General features: G+C 42.7%; 1 protein-coding gene across 1 annotated transcript in view; it reads left to right on the top strand.

The window, feature by feature from the left end:
• The window catches only part of TNFAIP8L3 (TNF alpha induced protein 8 like 3), a 49,290-nt gene that overhangs the window by 18,845 nt on the left and 5,603 nt on the right, over positions 1-24,842 (top strand). The window lies entirely within an intron of this gene.

Consider the following 24,842-nt stretch of genomic DNA (forward strand, 5'->3'; position numbering starts at 1 on the left):
GTAGGACTACATAGCAAGGCATAAAAAGATTCTGCAAGTATTAAAGGAGTTTGATTTTCAATTGGACTTCCAGCTGTCAGACCGTTTTTTAAATTCTGTTAATATTTTTGAAAATCAGTGACAGCATTGTTTATCTTGCAGTGTAAAATTGGTTAATATATGAAATAATTACCTTCAGAGTAGAGTAAAGCAATTTAAATGCTCAAAATACTTTACTGGCATTATGGGGGAAAATGTAATTGCCAATTTTGCTATTAATAAAATAAATAAAATAAATTTTGTTTATTGTTTTAACACTGAAGCAGGCCTAACCTTGCAGTTTGACTTTGGTAAAACTCCCATGAAGTGAGGAGTTAGTGCTAGACATAAGTCATTATGTGGGAAGGAAGCAGGAAAATATTTTTCTAATGAAATTTTACAAGTTTTTTGGAGTAGCTAGCAGGTATTATCAGCCCGGTGGAAATTAAATGCTTAAGTGCCATCTTGGACTGTGAAAATCACACTGTTAGAGCCTGCAAGGGATATAGCATTGAAGAAGGCAAATGGAAATTTAAAATTAATTTACCACTAACAGGTTAGTCTAGGTGGAAGTTCTCAATCTGGAAACGATGTTATTTGGGTCTCTCTTTCACATCCTTCACCATATCTCTCACGGTTGCTAAGAAACAGCAGCATTACAGTAGAGTAATCATTCCTACACCATTCTAAATTGTAGTTAATGAGCCTCTGTGTGAAGTGGGATTTCTAGCATGAGAAGAGAAAAAGTTTCTGTTTAAATGCACAAACCAAAACAACTGAAGAACTGAGGATTCGTTCTAAATCAAAATGTTCAAATGGCAAAAAGCTTTGGAAAGTTTACATTTCCCAGAATGTTTTATAATACTTGGGTAGAATAAAGGAATCATGATTAGCTGTGTCCCCAAATCTGCCCTTTTGCAAACCTTAATGAAAATTCTCAGCTTGAGTGTGAAATCTGATGGGTACAAAGACAAAGATGATGTGATTGGATAAATTAAAAAAAACAAGGAACTTGTTCCCTGACATGCATAGCATATACAGCGGGAAGAGATTTACAGCTTAGGAGAAGGTGGGAAATGAAAGGTGCTGCTGGGGGTTTTTTTAGAAAATTTGAAGGTACACTTTTTATATGGAAATTAAAAAAAAAAGAATCTGCTACAAATTATTTGGGAATAAATCTGTTTAGGTTACACAAATATATCTGATTGTCCTCGTCTTGTGCATTTCTTATTTACCTGAATAAGTTTAAACATCATGGTCTTGAACAGAAATGAGTCTTGGCTTTGTCATTTGCCAAGGAATTTTCTAATTAGTGCCTTCGCTGTACGTAGCTGTAGTCAAAGGATTTTGTCATTTGATTTCCAAACATGAGTGAAAATTTGGTATTTCATTGTGAAAGAACAATGAGCAAGTGCCTGCTATTTGAAGCTCAGGACAGATCTGTCATTATCTTTCTAGCAAATTTGTGGTAGCAGTAATATTACTTTTTAACTATGTCAAGTAAGGGAATTTTAAATACCTCAGAAACTGATTGCTGTGAAAGCCTTTTTTTCTCTGTTCAATTTTATGTAGAGAGGCTTTTCATAACTGCTGCTTGGAGAGGAAAAGGAAAAGTTGTTTCAGTGTCTTTTCCTTTTTCTTTTCCAAATAGGGACGTTACAGAAAGACCTTTCTAACGCAAATGCAATGGACCTCTCTGTTCTCACTGAGCAGCGACTCTCATAGACTACCCAGGTGCTAAGCGGTAACATTAATAACTGGCTAGATCTACGCTCTTAGACAGCCTTCATTTTAGTGGTTATTTATAAGAGCCAACGTGCCACGTGGTGATGATTTATTAAGCAGGACATACTCAGCAACCCGGAACTGAAAGGTATTTGTGTTCGGTATGCTTTGAGCGCTTTCAAATTATAAAAATGAGAAAATATGTTTAAAATCCTTATTTGTTAAATGTATGCGTATGTTTGTGTATGTGTATGTGTTGCTATTTCCACACTGAAATTCAAAAGTTATTACTCTGATTATTACTCAAGCCACTATTTTCCTTCCTCTCCATAATGGTATAAAGATTGATGCGTCTTGTAAGAAATCAATGATTATTTCATTTTACTACTTATTGGGATGTCAGAGGGCTTTTAAGATGTATTGTAAATAAACAGTGTGACAGAGGCCACATTGTCTGTGACCCAAAAGAGAAGCTGTGATAATTTTTGGAGCAGCTAAGTGCTATTTTGGAAGTGAGCTGAACAACTAGCTGTTGTCAAAGGGGCAGAAGGTTAAAGTGTACGATCAGCAGGGATGGATGCAGCCCCGACCTAGGGGAGGAAGACAGGTTGTACGGCCACCCGAAAGCACATAACGAAATTAATTAATTGAGGAGAACTGGGGGCGAAAGGGTGATAAGGCTTTCTCTTCTCTCAGTCCTCCCTCTATCCATCCCAGCTCTGACTGTGAAATTCATACGGGTCTCCGTAGAAGGTCTCCGTAAGATACACTTCAATAAGGATCTACGGTCCACAAAATGCTAAGGGCTTATGTTGGCCTTAAGCAATTTGAAAAGTTTTGTAGGGATTCTTTATATGTTCCATTACCCTCAGATAATATAGCATTAAGAAAAATCTTCAATTCTAGCCACAAAAGATTATCCATGGTTGATCGTGGTTGGTAAGAGTTTTACAAAGCTTGCTGGCTCGTGAGAATGCAGTTTTAAAAAGCACGGTGGACATTCCACAAAAATCTGTTTAAGGGCATGTGTTTGAAGTACATAAATATGTATTTTAGTGTGCCACTACCCTTTGAATGTCATTGTGAAAATGTAATGAGGTGTGGTATAATTCAATGAGATGCCGAGTTTTGTTGCTGGGTCCCAAATCTAATGCATCGTTTGATTGTAAGGAATGTTACCCGAGGGACTGACAGCCCTACCTGAGCCTAGCACAGTGGCTTTAAATTCTCTTTTATGAGCTTAATCTGTGAATAAAACTAACTATGAGTTAGAGTAGCTCCACTATAATAATCACAGAATCATCCGCTGTCTTGTGAGTGCTCTTTGGCTAACGCCTCACAGACTACATCTCTTCTGGCGTGCTCCTAAGGACTTGTAGAGTAAGAACTGCGCTCAGCGGGAGCAGCCAGGGTTCTGGCTGCCCGTACGCAATGTAAAGGAAAAGCAGAGGTGTTCTGCACCTAGTCAGAAACTCTCCTCCCCCTACCCAAGGCACGTCTTTCACTACTTTAATTCTGTCCGTCTCAGCCAGAACTACCAATGTATTGTCTCCCACGTGGAGATGGTTGCAATGTCTTAAAAGCTTCGATTTAGATGGTAGTTCTGTGCCCAGAAAACTTGAGGTCCTGAAACAAACCTAAAGAAGCCTTTATTGAAAACAGGAGATAGTTCTATAAGTGCCAACCCCTTCATATATGGTCACATGGAGCAGCATGACAGGGTAATTGCACTCTGCAGGAAGGAAAGCAGTTTGTGTCAAACTGTGCCCTGCCTGCGAGTCCGAGTACTGTTGGAACATTGTTTCGGGGAAGTCCTCGTAAAGGCTGGTGGAGATGCAAGCGCGTGACAAATGGATTTGGCTTCACGAATCCTCTGGCTAAAACTCCTACGTATGGCATGAGCAGCAATAGCCACTATTACAGCACATGAATTGTCGTAGCAGAAAGGGAGGAGCTGGCCGGACGTACAGACACTAGGCAAGGACTGCATTCCTGCATTCCCAGTGGCGCGCTCTGGCAGATCTCTGTGCTCCAGTGTTTCAGCTTTCAAAAGGAGCTTTTGGAAAAAGGCTATGGAACAGCCACTCGGTTTCCACTTGACAGAAAGCAGCAGTTCAGACCCACTAACTGTAGATTCTTTTTAGAGAACAACCCTAGAAATGAATCAGTGAAAGGCGTAGCACAAAATAGGCTGCTGTTTCAAGTGGCAACTGAGGAATACACTTACATTGGGCTATTTCTGTCTGTCTTGTACGAGAATAATTTCCATCATTTTAATTCATTTTTCCAAGTAACACGATCTGGTTTCATTTTCCACTGCTAATGGAGGAGAAACCTTTATTTAAATCTTGTAAACGATCATTGGTAACTAGATGAACTGGTAACAGAGCTAAATAAATATGCCAGATACCCAAATGAGCTTGCTATCTACTCCAAAGTGCTGGAAAAAATAAATAATTCTAATTAGTTCCTGGAGTGGCAAACTTCCAACCCCAGCAATAAAGGCGGGTCCTATGTACGGAGCAGGCATACTCCTTGAGCATAGAACAAAGTGAACTCTGCAGCAACGATGACTATAGCCAGCTATGGGAAGGGTGATCTGCCAAGGAATAAACACTTACCCAATAGTCTACTGCAGTGATTTTTCAATATTTTTTTTCATTTTGCAGATTACTTAACTTTTCTTCAGTAAAGCATCCTTATAGAGTAAATTTAAGCTTATAGATAATTGACTGGGTTTTCGTAGGTACCTTTTCACTGACATCTTGGAAAAAGTTCACGGGCTGCTCTAGTCTGGGTATGTCCACCCAGGTCTTACTTATCTAGGCTGAGTGCTAGCCTTTACTTTCTATCTGGTTTACCTAGGAAATAAACTCAAAGCTCTGTGGAGAGTTGTGAAATTTTTTGCTGTATAGAGAGCTGGTACAAGTGCTCTCTGTAAACATCTGAGTTTCGTCCAATAGAAGAGGGAAAGAGGATGCTTTATGGCTTGGCGAATTTTCCTGTTTGGCATTTTTGGGTTTAATTAATCTGTCTTTATTCCCCTGCTAATAAACTAGGTCTTGGAGTTACATCTGTCTCGTTGTATAACTTGAACAGCGTAGGCGCTACCATGGAAGTCAATGTTTTCTGTGCTGCACTGTTTTCTGCAGGTTTTTTAACACGGTCATTATCAAAGAATGAACAATACAAATATAAATGAGCCCTCAGAAGTTATAAGCTTTGAAGATTTGTATAACAACTGGTCCTAAATAAAAGCAAGTACTTAAGCAGCAGCAGCAGCAGTTATATGGACAAGAAAGAAACCTTTCATGTAGTGAGTAGCTACACAGAGACTCCTACTGATCACCACCACATGAAAGGATACCAAAGAGGAGACATGCGAGACATCAGTTGTACAAGGTTAATACATTACTTACTTGAATCATGGAAAGACAGAAGAAAGAACACAGGACACTGAGAAGTTAAAAAAAATAAAGTCAGCCTGATTTAATTGGAAAGCACCACTCGTCTGTCTTCTTTAGTAATTGTTGGAAGCCATCCCAACTCTTTATATATTTAGAAGTGATATAATTCAACTCATAAATAATTTCTTAATAAGCAACAGTTCTCCCAAAGTATGTGATTTAATCCTGCAGAGCTTGTGAGAAATAGGGTTGTTCCCTTCATGCTTCATACATTTAGAACATTTTATGACAACGGTAATTTTTCCACTGTATATTTTAGAAATAGGGTATCCCAATAAAAGCATTTGGTATCCTATGAAATGACAAAGGCTTTGGACAGTAGGTAATAACAAATGCTGAAACAATTATTACTGTCAGTCCTGTGGTGTCACGGAGATGAAATTACAGTATCATTAGGGAAATCTACATAAGTGTATGCAAGATTAGACCTGATTAAAAGGCAGTCTTTACACTGCTGAAAGACTAGCAAAGTCTATTGGAGCTGTGTTGTCATTAAGAATGAAAAATTTCCTGAGAAAATGTGAAAAATGTATGTGTGTATATACATATTTCTGCATATATATATATATACACACGCATTTTTTTGTTAAGGTTTTGGTTTGATTTGGTTTGGTTTGTTGGTTTTTTTCCAAAATGACACTGAGTCTACAAGACCAAGGTCAATGTCAGCTCTGCTAGTTTGAAGAGGAGCAGAGCGCTGGATTCCCTATTACACAACAGGAAAAACTCACTTTTTCAGCCAAAATCTGTGCAGCAAAGCTAATGCAAACGGCAGACATGGGAAGAAGGGGCTGTCTGACAACCTGGGAGATTAACAGGAAATCATAGGGAATTTTATCAAAAATACATGCATTTCCAATAATCCTTCAATCAGTCAACATTTTCAATCAAAACAGCTTAATAAGAACATTTTCAGCTTATATTAATGCTAGGGATAGCTCATAATTCATTAATTTCCCTGTTCGCCATTGCGTAAGTAGATAGAGCCATAATATTTGCCCATTCTTATGTCTCTTTAGGTCCAGAGTGATCATTGTTCTTCAGTCAACCTATTAAAAATAAATCTGATGAGGGGAATGCTCCCTCCCTTGGTATAGAACTGTACGGGTTTATCAGTGCAGGTGGAACTATGCCAGTGTACACCAGAGGATTTCGCTTCTTATTTTAAAGAGGAGCAAATAGTTTCAGAGGCTGGATCTGTACCTTGGGACAGGAGATATAGGAAAGACCATAAATTCTTCTTGATTCAGGGGTTATGTTTTTCCATGACTTCAGTGCAAATTTCAGGAAGGCTCTGACTCACCTTTGGGATAATATTCAATATGGCTATTAAACGTTAGATTGTACGAACAAGGTTACCCTAGTGCAGGCAAAAATTTAGGGCACATTTGGAAAGATATGAGAGGGGAAGGGAAAAAAAAAAAAAATCAAGATTTTTTAAAATTCAATTTCACACGAAGGTCTGTTCATTTTACTCAGAACATACCCTATAAAATGATAAAGTTATTTACATGAATAAATTTAAGCAGGGCTTGGCTGTGAAATCCCTGGCTGTTAAAGAAGCGTGTTTTGATTAGTTTCAACTTGCTTTGGGTTTAAAAAAAGTAACAAATAGTGCTGAAAATCAGCGAGGTGCCAAGGCTGGCAACTGGAAGTCCCCCGAGCCGCCAGCCATTCTAATCAGGGTACTGCTGAAAAGCGCTGTTTTGAGAGCTGTTCTCTGGCAATGGAGAAAGAAACGGCTTTTCATTCATTTTCTTCCCACTTCAGTGGGTTAGTCAGGACTAACCAGGCAGAATAGGCTCATTATTGTACCTGTTCAAAGGATAAGGATTTTATATTTTCACATGGCGGTGGCTTTGCTGGTGTAACTAACCTCTCGCAGTTAGTTAGGACTTCAAAAGCGTTACTTTGCTCCCCTTACCACTTAGATCATTCCGTTCATTTCTGTACATCTCAATTAGGGAAAGCAAACCAGACAGCTTTACTCTCTGGAACTCATTCATTAACTGTGCTGCAAAATAATGTTGCAAATTCTGCAGGGAATCGGGGGAAACTTTTTCCACTGAATCTTTTAAAGGTTCCACGTAAACACGTCTGTTACCATAAAATTTAGCTAAGCATTTTCCGCTCCCCAGTAAACATTAAGTCTGAAATATTAAGCCAACAGCGGCCATCTTAAGCTGCACATCCAAAAATGCAGCAAAAGGCAGCAATTAGAATAAACAGACTTTGGGAATTGCTATAATTACAAAACACTTCTGCTGGAAAATACCATGCTCTATATTGCAAGAGAAATAAAAATTTAGTTGTAAAAGGGAAGCAATGACCCTTCTGAATTCAATGCTTTTCTTCCGCGGTATCCCGAGGGTTGGATCTATGTGTCCATTTCCCATGCTAACATTTCTGTACGGATTCCTTACCGGTGAAATAAATGGCTCCTTTGCCATGTCAGTGCTCCGGAGATACAAAAGTGCGGAGAATGCCCCGTTTGTTAGAGTTTGTGCGGGTATTGTATCTTATCTGAGGAAACCGCGAAAGCGGTGCTTAAGGGCATAAGGAGGTCCTTATGAAAGATACCGTCTTTTTTGAAAGATACCTTATTGGGAAACCTCATACAGCCCTGGACTTCTCTGCTAAACAAATAGTACCCAAAGCAGTCCCTGGCCGCGTTAATTTTCCTTGGTCCCTAAAGAGATAGCACAGCTCGCTCCTAAGGCAAGAGGAGTTGAAGCCGCAGTATCGTAACCGTGGTCCTGTGTTTGATGAGGAGTTTCCACCCCTGCATCATTGCTGCTGGTGTATTGAGTAGCACACAGATAAACCTACTCTGAAGCAGGGAGGAGAGCAGGGGAGTGTCTGTGTGTCTACTGAATGATTACTATAAAACAAGGTATCTGAAAGAACGTTATTTTGTAGAAATGAGGGAGGAACTAGGTATGTTTTGCAAAAGGGATGAACAAACCAGGAGATGCAGCGGTTAATGCAATAGAAAACGTCTATTAAGCAACAAAGAGCAAGCTAATGCACCGTGTGTTGTTCAACACTCTCCATCTAATCTTTCCTCACCCAAGTAGAGATGTGGTGTAGATTTTCCAGGTCAAACAAATACCTAAAACCAACTAGGAAAATAAATAAAATCAAAATTTCATAGAAATATACCCTTATGATTTAGACCTAGACATTGTCAGAGGTCTAAACTGGTTTTGGCCCAGGTTTTTATTTGAAGAGGAAAGTCCATTTTTCTTGTATAACAAAGAAAGGGGAAAAGATTACACAGGCGGGACTTGAAGAACAGAGTGTGAATGCAGTTGCCCGTATTTAACCAAAACGCATTAACTAGCATATGTGATAAGAATGACAGCCAACAAATAACATAGAACTAAGAGTTCCAGAGATCTTATAAATCATGAGAGCTTGATAGAATTAGCCTATAATATTTCAAAACTATGGGGTTTTTTAATCATTCATTCCACACATTCCTATCTCTGAAGCTGTTTTTTCATATACTGCTTCGGTGACCTATGCCTTTGTCTCTTCACTTCTGAAGCTAAAGCAAAGATAATGCCATTAAAAGTCATTCCTAAATCTATCCATTGACACAAGTAATTTATATTCCCATATTCCAGATGAATTGCATAATTATTTTATGAAAAAAAAGGAGGAGGAATGAGGCAAGAACAGACACAGTAAGACTTCAGCTTGTTCTCTGTTTGAGGAGTTGTCATAGTGAAAAATAAACATAACTAAAAGAAATCAGAAAATAGTCCTTCTCTGCATTTACTGATGCAGTCCCCAGTCTGGAGGATGAGAGCCTGAGTATGAGAAAGACGCACTTTTTGAATTTGGGACACTAATTCAGGCGCAGCACCGTGCAGTGCATGGTTATCTTCTGGTAGCTGTGGGAAATTAGAGCGATAGCACCAGATATTCTGTATAGGAAAAATACAGTATGAGAAACATGATGCAGGGAATCTCAAAAAAATACATTTGATTGGAATACATCTCCCTTAAATAGCAATTTCCTTCTAAAAGAAGTAGGAAAGAGCACCACGTGGATATTAAGTCAGTCTTGGATGAGAAATGGCTGAAGTCAAACCTGAGTACATCATGGAAAGCAGGGAAGCGTCATTGGAAAAATAATCTCCCTGTCATCGTACATGACGTCATAATTTTACATGGCCAGTTTAGGCCATTATTACTGATATTAATAAAGACTTTCTTTTGTGAAACACTGAATATAGCAAAAGAATTCCGATTTATGCGTAAGGAGAAGATTTATGCAAAAAGAACTGAGTCCTTAGCCTCCTTGCTCGTATGCAACTTAATGATCTACAGGTATTTCACAGGCGGATCCTCATACAGCAAAGGCTCCTCCACAAGGCAGAATTTTCTTTACCTTTGTTAAGAAAAAAAGATCAACTATTTTTTTAAAAAAATTTAGTTTTCTGTAGAAAACAAATCTATCTTGAAGAACAAAAACTTCTCTATCTATCTGAGAAGATATTTAGTTAACTTTTTCTTACCACAACATCTTGGGCATTTACTTCAATTTTTGTAAATTTCTTTTTTGAAAGAGAATGAAGGAGAGGCTGCCTTTGAAATAAGTTTAGTTTGCTCTTTAAAATAAAGATCTTTTATATGTAAACGTAAAGTAAGAAAGTAACTAAATGGCACTAGAAGAAGCCATTACAGGCAGATCCAAATTAAGACATTCAAGTGTACGCTTTTTAAATATTGAAATACGCTAAATTGCTTTTATGGTGTTAGTCTTGGTTTTATTATGGCGTAAAGCAGATGATAGCTGTAGAATTGTCAAGCAGCTCTGGATTTTTATGGACCATACCCATCACAATGTTAATGAGACTTATCAGCTTCCGTTTGACCAGTTTACAAAGCAATAGAATTATCACAGCTACCTAGATTAAGTGCTGCCCTGAATAAATTCTTGTGGTGTATCATCACATTTCTAGACCTGTGTTTATAGCATGAATATTCTCAGTTAACGAAAAGTCACTGGATACAAATCTCTCTTGCAAGTTCTAACGCGCCGCATGGATTTCTAGGCAGTCTCTCGCTATGTAAGAGACAGGGTTCTGGCATTTGGAGCTTTATTTCTTTGACAAAAGCTTTCTACAAGTGATTTCTGTGTACATTAAAGTCAAATAAGCGTCAACTGATGCACCATTACGCTGGCACCGCTGGGCTGCGCTTAATGAGAATTTACGTAGTGGGAAGCTCGTCTGAGAGGCTCACTGGGGCGCCCGTTTGCTGTAAGAAAATGTGATTTTATCATGAGTGTATTTTGCATTGGAGGGACGTTTGTTAAGCATCCTGGAAGGGTAAAGCTTCTGCGTGCGTTTTCTCTGCAAGCATGTGAGAGTATTTAATATTTGGGGAAAGAATATTGAAAAGCAGTGAGTGGTAACTCATCTTCAGGCTTTAGGCTTGAAGAAAGGCCAGCCAGGCAGCTGGCTGAGGGGGAGATGCTGGCAGCATCACTGCTGGAGCAAACCTCGAGAGACGTGTAGCTGGGGAGGGCCCAGGGGAAACGCAGGTGAGCGAGCTGACCCCAAAGGCAAAGGCAGGCCTGAACAGTTAGCGCTATGCCAAGGGGTCCTCAGCAGCACCATCAGGCCCAGAGGAAGAGAACAGGTTGCTGCAAAAGAAACTTTTTGAATAGACTTGGTGGGGTAGGGGGTGGGAGGAAAACATATCAAAAAAAAAAGCATGCCAGCTCTTGAGTTTGGCAGCAAAACCAGCTCCGCTAAGGTGAGGTCAGCGGAGTTAAATTTCTGCTCAGTTATTTCCAAGGGAAGCTTCAAATGTATTGTAGTGTAGGGCTTAATAGCATATCACTAGCAGCTCAAATTAGCATTAGTTAAAATGAAAAAAGAATAAACAAAAGGGCTCCTCTTCCAGACCTTTCATGTTGAATACGTAATGTACTGTGTCTCTGTGGGGAGCACTTCAAACTTTCTCTCTTTTGGTTTAAATCATCCTGGGAAGTTTCATTAAATTAATAATGACTTAGTAAAAGTTAAATGATTTATTTTAGAGTATCATTCAACTTGATGATAGAGTTTATTTAATGTTCCTGCTAACAGTTTATTCCCTACGAGCAATACAGTGATACCTATATTCAGAGCACAAACACTGGATTACTGTTCTCCAGGCTTTGGTGCAAACTATGAAATCATAGTCATGAATGACAGGTATACAGTCATTCCTTGTCAAGGCTCCAGTCTCCATTTACAAGCGTACAAATGTATCATTTGATTGAAGGCTCTCTGCGGCAGTGATTGCTTTCCACTCGCTGTTTATTTCATTAGATGTGAAGGTCCCTGGGTTATGCTACGGCAACTGCAGGAGCACAGGGCAGGAGTTACAGACAGATATAGTTTTGGGAAAAGTTGAACCCTACAAAACGCATAAGCATGGTAGTCTTACTTCTCTAGACAAGCGTATGATAGGGATTGTTAGACCCTTCTGCTAAAGGGAGTCGGACCAGTTATCAGGATTGGGGTGTCCAAAAGGTCTAGCCCATCCTTACCTGACAAAGTCCTCTCTGATGGGTGGCCCATACACAGCAGTACAGACCAGAACTGTTCAAGTCCCTCTTCAGGAAAGGAATTCACATTTTTCTTCATCGTAGAAAAAGTTGAATGAGAAACATGAGATTGGGCAGAATCCAGTTTGTTCCTACGGGACTGGTGAGAGCTGAGCAAGAAGTAGGTATTGTCACGCTTCTTCAAGCAGAAAAAGCGCTGAACCCAGCAGAGCCCTAGAGCAGGACTAAGAAATGCAGGATTAGGTATCTAGGAAAGAAGGATTTACCAAGTCCTAAAAAGCAGTAAGAGGAAACTAAGCTGTATTTCCCCTCAGGCGACTGCTAGACTGAGGAAGCTCCACAGGGTGTTCACTCCTTGAACACCATGTCAAATCCAGGAGACGTCAGATGGGTCTAAACTCACCTTTGGAAACTTTCTTGATCAGCCTCGAGAAGCTGCCTATATTTAGAATGGCTCTGGGAGGAAAAGTAGCACACCGGTGGCTCTGTTTCCTCAGCGTGTACCAGACACACTAAAAATTCACACTCAAGAGTAAGAAACGGCAAAATTGACTAAATTACCTTCAGAAGTAGCAGCTGTTTTGGTGGAATCAATTTTTGTTCTTAAGCACAACTTTTTAGCAGAACTGTCTATTATTCTGTTACCATTAACCAGATATAAAGGCGGCAGTTTTGCTGGCATCCGAAAGAGCCAGATGATAACAGCATGTGGGCTGTGCTACGATACTTCCGCTTAATATCAGTCTGGGCCTCATTCAGGTCGTGTGGAGTCTCTCTCCAGAGACCGTTGTGGCTGCTGTACTCAGGGGGGACGTTTCTGCATTATCCTGGCTATTCAGCTGGATGCTTTCAGTACACGTGTAGGTATCGGCACAAATAAACTCAGTACGTATGTACTCAGCGATTTCACAGAATTGAAACCTCACGAGGGACGGCACATTCTGCTTATTGTGTTTATCGCCGAGGCGTCTCGTTTCAGAGTTTTCTTTAGGTAGCATAAAGGCAGTGATTTTTTTATTTTTCCTCTGCAGATTCAATCCTGATTCCATAGATCTGCAATATCATATAATAAGGATACATACATGTATATGTTTTTTTTAAAAAACCAAACACGACACATTGCTGTTACTCACATGCCTCAGAATAACGAAACAGACCTCCTAAGAACTGTCTTGACCACTTCAGTGCTTTTCCAGCATTTTTCCCGTTTCTGCTTTCCTGAAATAAAGAGTTGCACTTAGAGTGAACTTCTACACCATGGGTGGTTACAGCTACTGCTGTTAAACTGTTATTAGAGACTCCCTGGTGACAGAGAAAGCGTCCCTGTTATCAGGATATTCCTCCTGGCATGATCTGTTTTGCAATATGTATACACACAATGAACAAGATAAAAGTACAAACCCCGATAATCCTCATTAGCATTTATTCTCTACAGGAGTTTTGACTGTAAGATATTATTTATGCTGCTCGGGTCAGTTACATCGCTGTGAAAGAATTGACACCACGCTTAGCGCTTTAAACCCATAACAAGGAGAACATCATTTGTAGTCTACTTTCTCCTCCCTTTTTTCCAGTATGACCTCAGGATTTTTTCTTTCCTTAGTGTAACAAAGTGAGACACTGTAAATTTGGGCAGATATTATTCATGCAGATCTTGAACCAAGGAGGAATGGAACTGACCTGCAGATCCACCGTACTGAGTTTTGTGGCCTTCCACAGGAAATAATCCTTTGCTCTTATTGTAAGATTCAGCTTATACTTTCACTAGGCTATACTAAGGTTTTCATGGTTTAAAAAGTATTCCTTCTTATTAAAGAAAATGATGGCTAAGCAGTGGTCATTCTTTGCGACAGGCTTAGAGAGAACGAGCATGGAGAATACAGCAGGTGGTCTAGTTCATGTGGGATGGACAGACACGTATTAGGCTGTGTTCTTTCTTCAGAGGGATGGAAGCCATCACATATTCCATTCTTAGTCCTTTGTGCATCTTCATCGGGATGCTTGACCTAAGACTGCAGATGAGCAGCACAGAGCAGATCACCCAAAGGATATATTAAAGTCTAAATCAGGCTTCATCTTAAAGGAAAACAGGGTTATAGATCACATCTGAGGCATGAGGCAACATGTGCTCTCTTCCTACCAATAAATCCCCAATCAGATGCACAAAACCACGTAAGAGATGGAGAGCCTGATGAATCCCAGCTGCATTCACCAGCGTTAATTTTTCCTTTGGTCAGGAGTTGTCTATTTAGAATCTGGGTTGGCCATCTCCCCAGCAGCTAACCCTTCTCTAGAGGCGGGGGGAAGGAAAAAAAAAAAAAAAGAAAAAAAGTCAAGGATTCCACACAGCCTAATATTCCGCAACTGTAAAAATCTTTTTCTTTTTTTTAATAACCAGGCAAACAGTAAAGCATTGTTTAAAACAATAAGTAAATGGAGACTCTTGCAGTTTTGTTGTCCTCTTTTGGGACCAACAGTTCACAGGCACAAGCAGACTCTTTCTTTTTTTCTTTTTAAGTATTCATGTCTTTTGCCTTTTCAGTTTCAGCTTTGCTGTTGTTAAGAAATACTTTTCTAGCACTTTCAGACTGAAAACAAGACATTGATTTCACCCTGGATCAACAGTATTGACATGTTCAGTTTAGATTTTTCTTGTAAAGGTCTGCAGAGCACCCGTGTTTGCCCGTGGGCGGCTATTTCAGTGGAGCACATGCTTCATCTGTTCTCTGTTGAAGAAAGGAAAAAAAAAAACAACCCTAAACTACAAGGAAAAGGAATTTATTCATTTGCTTGTCAGCCAGGATAAGCAGATGATGTTTTTTAAAAAAAAAAAAAAGTATTCTTTTATTTAAACCTGTAACACCGTTGGTTCGTTTATAACTATACCATTGAACTAACCCATTGAAGATGGATTCTGGACTATCAGTTCTGATGGTTAAAATCAAAAAGCAACCAGGTTGTTTCGGCAAGGCCATAGTGGCCGTTAGAAGTATCTAAAGAAATCTTTAAACTTTGGGGGAGGGGGGATACTTCAAATGAGTTAAAAGAAACCAGAACAAGCACGATTCAGACACTGATATTATCAGCATCTCTCACTCAGAAAGGGAGGGTGCCCTCAGGTCTTCTCTGGACTTGCGGAAGCCGCATTCCCCTCTGGTACTGCGCTCTAAACTGCAGCACAAAGCATCAGCTAATCGCAGCTGGGCGAAACACAACTGTCTGCTTCAAGCGGCCATGAAATCCTCACTGCCGTGTTTGTGCGGGCAGAGCACGGACCCGTACCCTGTCAGCTATTATGGTAAGTGAAGTGTAGTAGCTTAAAACCCATGTGAGAAGGGCTGGTACGCTCTCCACCCCGCAGCGGGGCACAGAGCGGAGGGCAGTGCGTGGCTGCGTGCCCAGCACCGCGCGCTGGGGCAGAAGGACATGGGGCCAAGAGAGCAGGGGCTGCTCTGCTGCCAGGAGGCAGGAGGAGGGTCACTGGTATGGCGAGTGGTGAATTAATCCGGAGTATTTTCTTTACCCCAAAAGACTTCACAAGTTTCAGTAACTCTTCCTGATTTCTTGTAGTCCTTTTTTTTTTTTCTTTCCCTCCTGAATATTCTCAGACTAGGAATTAAAATTTTAGACTACACTTACTGATACATTAGGTGCCTTTACAAATCTAGACCTTTGTATTCATAGAGGGAATGAAAATTCATAAATACACAGACATAAGTAGCACCCACATACCTTGTAAGTAATGATGCCGTGACATGCCAAATATTGTAACTAGGCATGACTCATGCTGAGGGTTCAGAAGAATATTTCTTTAGAAATTGACTTACACACCTGCAGAGTCTCTTCTATCAAGAGTTTTGGGTTGGGTTTTTTAGTGGGTTTTTTGTTTGGTTGGTTTTTGTTTGGTTGGGTTTTGTGGGGTTGTTTGCTTTTTGGTTTAAGAACATTAATCAGTCACAAGATATGCCACACTTTAAATTCCTTTATGCCCCTACCAAGCCCTCACGTAGCAGCAGGTTTGACACCCTTTGTTTCCGTTAGTGATAGTCACATCATGGTCCTACTGTTTGGGCTGCGTTATAGCCAGCGCCGTGCCTACCTGTTGACGGCCAAACAGCAGGTCCAAACGTGTTCAAACCTTTAAGCCCCCGTCTTCCACAGCCCTGGGACTAGTAGCTGGTTTGTAAGCACTAATCAGCATCTTCAAAACACTCTTCTTTTGACTCCCCCAAAGCACAGAAGCAAAAAATAGAAATTAGATAAATAGTCTAAGGTTAATCAAACTTTTTTTCTTAATAGTTTTAAATATGTTGTGATCAGTCTAGAGTGTCTGCTCCCGACTTGGGAAAGTTAACTGCTGTCTGACACTTCTTGCACCGTTGTCACAGAATCATAGAATTGCCCAGGCTGTAAGGGACCTTTCAGATCATCTAGTCCAACCATCAACCGAACTCTGACAAAAACCATCACTAAACCATATCTCTAAGCACTATGTCTACCTGGCTTTTAAATACCTCCAGGGATGGCGACTCCACCGCTTCCCTGGACAGACTGTTCTAATGCTTGATAACCCTTTCAGTGTAAAAATTTTTCGCAATATCCACCCTAAACCTCCCGTGGCACAACTTGAGCCCTTCTCCTCTTGTCCTATCGCCTATTACTTGGGAGAGGAGAGCGACCCCCACCTGGCTACAGCCTCCTTTCAGGGAGCTGTAGAGAGCGAGAAGGTCTCCCCTCAGCCTCCTTTTCTCCAGGCTGAACAACCCCAGCTCCCTCAGCCGCAGTTCATGAGACTTGTGCTCCAGACCCCTCACCAGCTTCATCTTCCCCTCATTTGACTTTCTTCTCTGGTTTAAACACAGCTTGGAAGCACGGCTGGAGTTAATTGGGAAAATTAACAGCTCCTCTAGTGTTTGATTTAGGGACCCACAGTATGTTTTTCCAGATGTACCTGATCTCTGCCATTGTTTTATTTCCCTCCCATCCATCACCGTCTTGATTCAAAACCTAGTGCAAGCAAGTACCAAGGTAGTAAAACAACGGCATATGGCGTTCATAAAAAATATATGTCCCTCATTTGCCAGATACACAGATGCCATTAGCTTAAATCAATTCCAAGCTTAAACAGCCTGCCTTTCCCCTCCACCCCCCGCTGCCCTTGGCCTCTTCTCATTTACACGCCTGGTTCAGGGTTACCCACCGGCACTCGCACTGTGTCACTGCCCTCAGACCGTTTCAAGCAAAGGTGGCTAAGTGGCATTGTCAGTGGGGTTTTTTGCTTTTAAAACACAAGACAAAAACCACACAAGAGTAAATTGCAACTTTGCTTCCAGTCACTCCCCCTCTGTGGGACAAGGAGGGCTATTTTGGGTGTCTCTGAGCAGGATGCTGGAGGATGGTGGAGAGAGGCGTATGCTCTGCAGAGACGCTGGTGTAGTTCCGCAGGGATGCGGTGCCAGAGCCGCCGACCCCCATCCTCTCCCTCTGGACGTGGCAGAGCTCAGCCTGGTGCAGCTGGAGAGCCCACTGGGTCAGCAGCAGCTTGACACCTTCTGCAGGTGCAGCCTATTCTGTGTGGTTTGGAAGTTTATTCACCTTGACCTGCTTCAGCAGAAATACTTTTCCCACCCATTTTCCTTCAGCCTCGTATTAAGCTGCAGAGAAATGCCATCTTGGAGTTTCACAGCATCTTCGGACCAGCTACCCTTGGGGTCCCAATTGCTTGCTTTCTCATGGAGTTTTGTGCATCCCCAGAGCATAGATGTGCTTATTTTTCATGCCATTCTTAATATATTAGAGTCAAAAATAGAATTAGTCTATGTGAAAGGCAAGGATGTTATATCTCTGGAGAAAGAGCAGGGTACTGCAACAGCAAGCAACTTCAAGGCACAAAAATAAACCCTCGGAATTTTCTTCCTGAGGGAACGGGAAATAGGGGAAAAAAAGAAATCAGTGAGCCAGTACCAAATGGCCTCTTTCTTAGCTGCACTTTATCTGTTTGAAGCCTGCATATTGCACGGAGGCCTTGTTTAATATTTAGGGCTGATATTGCCAGGCCTTGCTGTACTAACAGCATATTATTGTGTTTCTACTGGGAGCGACTGGCTCCTGCATGCTAAAGAGACTTCCGTGGATGGAATAGAAAGGATTTGAGCTACAGAAGCATGAGGAAATCGTCATCTCCTGTTACAGGGGTGATGGCTGCGGTACTTAATAAGCACCGAGACCCAAAAAGCAGAGACACCTCCATAGCCCTTCGCCTTCCCTCACCCGGCCAGGGGAGGCCATGAAAGAACACACAGAAAAGCTCGTGTTTCCTGATCAACAATCCAAGTCACTCGTGAAATTGCACTCAATTTCCCCAGGATCTGTTACGAGCATCACAGTGTTTGAACACTCAAACATCAGAAAAAGGGCATAGCTGCTCCCAGGCACCAAACTCCCCGCCTATATCAGGAAAACATAGCCAGAGGGTGAACCAGGCGATTTGCTTCTGGGCCACTGCAAGTGAATACTAAAGCACAGATACAACACTGAACAGGTGGAAAGCACCTGCCATGTAGTTGTACACGGTCTGTCCTGGCTCTGTTTTCTCTGCATGTGGTTTGGGTTTTTTTTTTATTTGTTTTAAGAGGCAAGGGGAGAGACTGAGTACTTGTTACACTCCTGGAGCAAGAAATATTGTATGTACTGAAACCAGAAAGCCTCAGCAGCTGTAAGTGAGGCGATTCTAGCTGCTGGCTTCCAGGATGCCTGGCTGTATCCCCCATGTTTAGGTAACACAGCCTGGATTTTCTATTTGCAGTGCTTGCAGTTTTGTTTTTTTTTTTCCCCTCTTCAAGTTTTTGCTCAAAAAAGAATCTACCAGTTTGGAAACTGATCATAAAGTAAAACTGCATGCAAGTTCTACAGATCATCTACAAAGAGAAAGTTGCTACTCTAATTGTATCTGGGTTAAAACAGCATAGCTGTGAGATCTTGAAAGGTTCCTCATGGCTTATACGAGCCTCAGTGGCAAATAATACTTTGGCAAGAAAATCCCTTCTTTTCTAGATAATTGTTACTTTTCTGTGGAAGAATATGGTGGTTGAGTCCTTTTAAAAAAAGGACTTTCCCTTAACAAGATAATGGGTTTATCCTTCATTATATGCCTGATGCTCCCCCAGAGCCTCTGGCCTGTCTAAGCGATAAACAGCTCCTTAGCACACACCAAAGAACTCCTTACTGTCCTGTTGTGTAAATTACATGGACAGACATTAAAACAAGCCTAATTTTCCTATAGAAATAATAATTATTCATCTAATTAAGTATTTTTGCTGCATAGTCACCACGAAACCTTATTTTTTAATGCAGTGTCTTTAAAAGGAAGGTGCAAGAACAGTCATAATGGTGGAGAAGACAAAGGAGATTAAGCACAAAATGTTTCAGAGACCAAAGTTAGGCTCTTCAACAATTACTGCCCAGGATTTGCCATATAGCATATATTGGAAAAAAAAATAATAAAAACTATTAACAATTTGAAGGCCAAAAATCCTAGCCGAGTCAAGATGTCCCCTATTGCCACCAAAGCGCTGTCTGCTGGTTTGTGTGAGCTATCTACCCATGCTGACCTAAGATCCTGCCATAGTGTTTTGGGTATGTCAGCACACCTCTTTGCTCTAGAAGACTTTTTTGGACCAAAGCTAGTATTTAAAGAAAAACATGCTAATATAATCATAAATATCTGTCTCAAAATACAGGAACAGGATCAACAGGTCACTGCAACAGGTAGTAACCAATCCTCCAGCATTCCCATTCCCTAAAGACGGGCCCAGGCGATGCCTTGGTCTGCACGGCTCAATACCTCCCTCCCCAGACCTTTGCTGTCGGCGTGCGAGTGTTGTGTCTTGCAGCGTCAGCCAGAGTTCAACCAGCATTTTCTGGGGTAGGGATGTTCAGTCTTTTCAATGTGTTCTGCACTTGCTATCAACATAATGAGCTGACACTGAAAGACTTTAAACCTGTTTATAAGCTACAGTGGTCAGTTTATCAAAACCTCTTTTAGCCGTAGAGTAAAGCTTGAAAAACCCAACCACCACAGTATTTTACTATCACTCCTGGCAGACAGACTTTCTCATTTCTGTAACGCCTGAGCAGTTCCAGATAAGAGCAAAGCCTTGTCCGCACCCTGTCTGTGTACCTCGGGGTGCTGCGTCAGCAGGCTCTGCATCGTTTAGCTTTTCGGCAATCTGTGGCGAGTGCAGCCAGATGTGTTTGCTGCCTTGGCAGAGCTTCCCCGCGAGCTACAAAATGGGAGCTGCAAGGTTTAAACTGAACACTTGAAAGTCACTCTTCAAAGACATCGTTCCCTGGGCCGCGGCCTGGTTTTGGTTCTGATATATGTTATTGGATTAAAAAAGTTAAGAGCTCTGGCAGCCACTTTCGGAGCGGTGACTTTGCTGCTTGCACGTGCCAAGCTCCTACTTGGCAGGCTGGACCCCGGGGCTGGGTCGTCAGCAAAGCTGCTGCTGCCTGGTACCACCGCTTGGTTTGTGGCCAGGGACACAGCGCACGGAGATGGTCCTCGCGGAGCCTTTTCGTCAGGGAGTGGTTTCCTCTCTCACAAGCTGGATGCGAGTTTTCAGGATATGACCGAGTGTAATGTCTCATGTCTGATGTCAAATAGCAGCCGTACAAAATCACGGCACTGTCTCAGCTGTGCCGGATAACCAAGGGAGCTCTTGTGAAGGTTTCCACACCGTGGGCCAGTTATAGCCACGGGACAGTGCTGTTATCCAGACACCGCTTGCCAGCTACTGCTTTTAGACACGGGAGGAGAATACAGCGGTGTAGTTGAATTCCCAGCCAGCTACTGGGGGTAGCAGGAGAAAAGCTTATCCAGCCCCTTTCTTGGCAGCTCCAGCAGAGCTGATGGAAACCGCAGCTGAGCTCCTCTCCCCCTGGATATCATCTCTGGAGGCATTACCGAGATGAGACAACAGTTTAACCACTCGTTCTGCATTGCTCCGCTTCTCTTTACGGAAGGGGCTCCCCAGCCAGCCATCACCTCTGCCAGGTATTGAAAGGCACGCTCCAGTACGCAGAAACAATCTATTATTAGTAAAGTAAATGCCAGATACAAGCCAGCCACCAAAATAAGACTCATCGGGAATCTCCACTTGCTAGAGTCCCAGACAGTGCTTTTTTTTGCAGCATGGTTGCTGCTCGTATAAAGCACTGAAAGGAAAAACGGTCTTTTTTCCATTCAGTCATGTTCCCTCTGTACAGGGCTGTCGCTGCCATTTCCAGCGTGTCCAAGTTTTGCCTTCAGACGTTTGGATAGCAGTACATTCTCCCAGGATCATATAATTATCAGTCTGTAATCTCCCGTTCCACTACAGAAATGAGCAACCCTTTTATGTTCATAGTAACAATTTAGAAGTGTTAAAAGTTTGAGCGCCGGGCCCCTGGTGCTTACACGTGTTTAAATTGGCCCTCCCTGAAAGCTGATATATTCCATCTGGTCTATTGGATTTCTTGGCTTAAAGTTACTGGAAACACTGAATGTTTCTTCTGCAGTGATCCTGTAGCCGTCCAAGAGCAATACGCACGCTTAGAGCTCCCTGGCTGCTCACTACTAAAATACTATGGGAGAAGTGCTTCTAGTGCACTTTTTTCCTGTCTGCTTTTAGAGCTATTTTGAAATCCCGAGTTCCGCGGTTCACTTTTCTAATCAATCTTAGAGCATTTAAGTGATACTTGAAGGATAAATAAAACACACGAGCTTGCAGCTCCTTACCTCTAAACATTTAGTCTGAATACCGCCAATTAAGCAACTAGATTTTTTTTGTTGTTTGTTTTTTACATTCTCCTTTCCAAATCTGCATTAGCTTTTTCTTGTCCTTACAGCTTTACATACCAGCTTGATAAAGTTTCCTGCTCTGATTTTCCTCAAAGGTTATTTATGCTTTATTAACTATTTATGTCAAGCAAAAGAGGCATTACGGGTAACTCTAGGTTATAACAAGCTGCCAGCCCAGTAAATTATCAACACTGGCAACACTGGATTAACCGTTCAGATATCCCCTGCTCATTTAACTCTGCACGAGCTTTATGATACGGCTGCCTCGTTCCTTCTCGTTGGCATTCCCAGACTCCCCCCGCTCAGGGGCAGGTAGGTCACTGGGTTAAAAAACACAAATGCATTCAAACTGGGTCACGCAAATCATGAAACCAGCACATTTCTACAATGATTTTCACAACCCAGCTGTCTCATACCGCAGCAGGCTCCCAGAGCCTGCCTGTCGCTGGGCTTAGTCCCTCTCCCACCAGCCTGAGCAACTGCTGGCAGCTGGAGGGATGCCCGCATTTCCAGCAGCTTTGCTGACTCCTTAAAGCCTGTCTTTTGCTGCAGAGGCTGCACTACATTTGAAAATTGAGGATTCGGGAGTATTAAAAATATTTCAGCCTCTTCATCATCTTTACTTTCCTACGCATTTCCCTCTTGCGCAGTGAAGATTCAGGCCTTTGCTTGCTTACAGTACAGCTGCAGCACAGACGCAAGAACCTTTGCCGATCCCATCGCCTCCCATTCCTGCCAGGCTGCAGCCTCTTTTAGCTCAGTTTTTTGTTTTTTAGCTCAGTCCTTTAATTTACAGCAGCTCGGCTCACCTCTCCAGGATGCTGTCGAGCTAACTCAGTGTCCCCCCCCACACACACACACACTGCTTGGCAAGCGGCTCGAGAACAGCCCACCAGCAACTGCGCGCAGGGAAGGCGGGAGATAAGGCGCACAGCTCCACGTGGGCTGCTCCTTAGGCCAGGTGAAGTCAGTGGCTGAGGTAACTCAGTGGTACAAGCTGCAGCAGGCGCAGTCACAACTCCCAGGCGTGACAAAACCAAAGAAATTGGTTTGTATCCCTTCTCTCCAAGCAAGGCTGCCAATGCCATTAAAAATGCCCTGGACGAACTCTGCCAAAACCCTGCGGATGGACTCCCGCTCTGTCCGTTTTCACCCGAGAAGCAGCACGCCCTCCAGAGCTCACTTCAACCTGCCTTTCAGCCATGTGCCAGGGGAGAAAGTATCCTGGCTGCAAAACTTTATTAAGGCTTTGACTAAGAAGTGGCTAACTGGGAGGGAAATGGATTCATGTGCCCGGGGGGGTTGTTTCCATGTCCGCCTAATTGCTTTCAGAAAACGTGGACCGTGCTCTCTCCTGGGCATAGTGGGAGCACATTCTGGTTCACTGGTTCTGCCGTGTGTTCCGTACAGAGTGGCTGAATGGGTATTTACATGAAAATAGTATTGCTGAGCATTTAGTTCTAATCATTTTGTTCTTGGTACAGCCATCTGGAATCAAACTATCTGGTGAATATTACAGATGCTCTTGCATTTTAGTCTCAAAAACTCTCAAAATATAAAACTCTTACATCCACTCTCTAGAGTTGCCAAACTTTTTCCGCACTTCTGTTATTAAGCAACTCTGTTATTAAGCAATCCTGTTATTAAGTTTAGTGGCTGCGAGGCAGCGCTGTCGTGTTCAGCGCCCTGTGCCAGAGGCCGGGCGGTCCCTGGGGGGAGCAGCACAGCGTCCCGACGGCGGGGCGGGAGCCTGTCCCCTCCGCACCATTCCCGCTGCGGGAACGCAGGTCCGAAGGATGGAAGATTGTTGTGGGATCAATCCCATAACCCGGGCCTTTTTGAATAGCTTTTATCATGCACAGCTCTAAATGACAGGTAGAGGGGGAGAGAGCAGGTCTGAAGGCAGAACTGGTCCTTAGTTTAATAAAAACGAAGACGTCAGGCCTTCTATGATGGAGGCTAACCATTACCCAGCAAAGCAGCACGCTCGGAGGCTGGCTTTTCTTTTTTAGCTCTGGTGTAATGTTCCTGAAAGCTAATAGCGTCTGTAATGTTGTTGCTGATTTGTTTTGCTGTATGAAAGCAAGCAGAAAATAGAACTGCTGTCTGTAGGAGGCAAAGATGTTGTATTTTGTGTAACGAGCAATGTGCCGCAGTAAGAAAGGGCTGCCACAGTAAACCCGCCATCCCCATGAAAGCCTGCATTTAATCATGTGGCTAACCACCTGTGATCTCTGAAAGGCCAGGCGTCACCTTGCTGCCTGAGCACTACATGATTTTGGAGGCAGGAATCCAAACAATCTCTCGCTCCTTCCAGCATACGCTGCCGTAAAACTCTGCACTCCCTGAATTTCCGCGAAGCTGAGCACAGCCCTTTGCGAAGAGCCCCCATGCCGTTGTCCAGGCTGCACAAACGGGCTGATGGCTGTCGTCTGCCTCCTCCTCATCGCACGCACGTTGTCCGACCCCACCAGCAGGCGCTCGGGCAGGTGGAGACCACGGCTGAGCCTCTGCGAGCGCCGATGCCGGCGGCCAGGTTGGCAGCTTGCTGATGCAGCTGGGGTGCACCAGTTGTCCTCCTCCCTGAGCTTCTCAGTGGTTTCCCGATGCGGTGGAGGGACTGTGGCAGCAGGCTGCAGCTTCTCTATCTAACATAGAGCTCCACAGAATGCTACCAACGTACAAGCTTGTCCTGTGTCCCCACAGAGTGCAGCCCTTCCCCACCAGGACCTTGTCTGTTGGGTACAGCTGACCGGGAGAGAGCACACAGCAGTCCCGGTGGTGAAACTCGTTACCAGCTATTACAGATTTTACAATACACACAGCAGGACAAATCATGGAAGGAGCTGGGGGAAAGGAGTGTGCACAAAGTAGTAGGATCTGCCTGGTTTCTGAGGGCTCTGAGCACTCACGGCTGCTGGAGGTGCCATGGTGAGACAGGAGCGCGAAGGGGAGAAGGGGGCCACAGCAGGGACATGAGCCACAAAACTGGGGTCTTGGATTGAACCAAGGAGAGCAAGAGACACGAGAGGAGGAGGAGGAGGATATAGCACTAGGGCCTGGTAAAGGAAATCATAGAGGAAAAGGAATACAGCTTCCTCAGAAGAGTTTAGCAGCTCCAACGTAACAACAGATTTATTTTATTTTTAGAAATCATGAGACTGAGCTCCCTCTCATCTGTTAAACAGCAGATCCCACAGCTGGGACTTGCCATGGAAGA

This window comes from Larus michahellis, chromosome 9 (genome assembly GCF_964199755.1).
Source record: "Larus michahellis chromosome 9, bLarMic1.1, whole genome shotgun sequence".
In the NCBI taxonomy this organism is placed as follows: Eukaryota; Metazoa; Chordata; class Aves; order Charadriiformes; family Laridae; genus Larus; species Larus michahellis.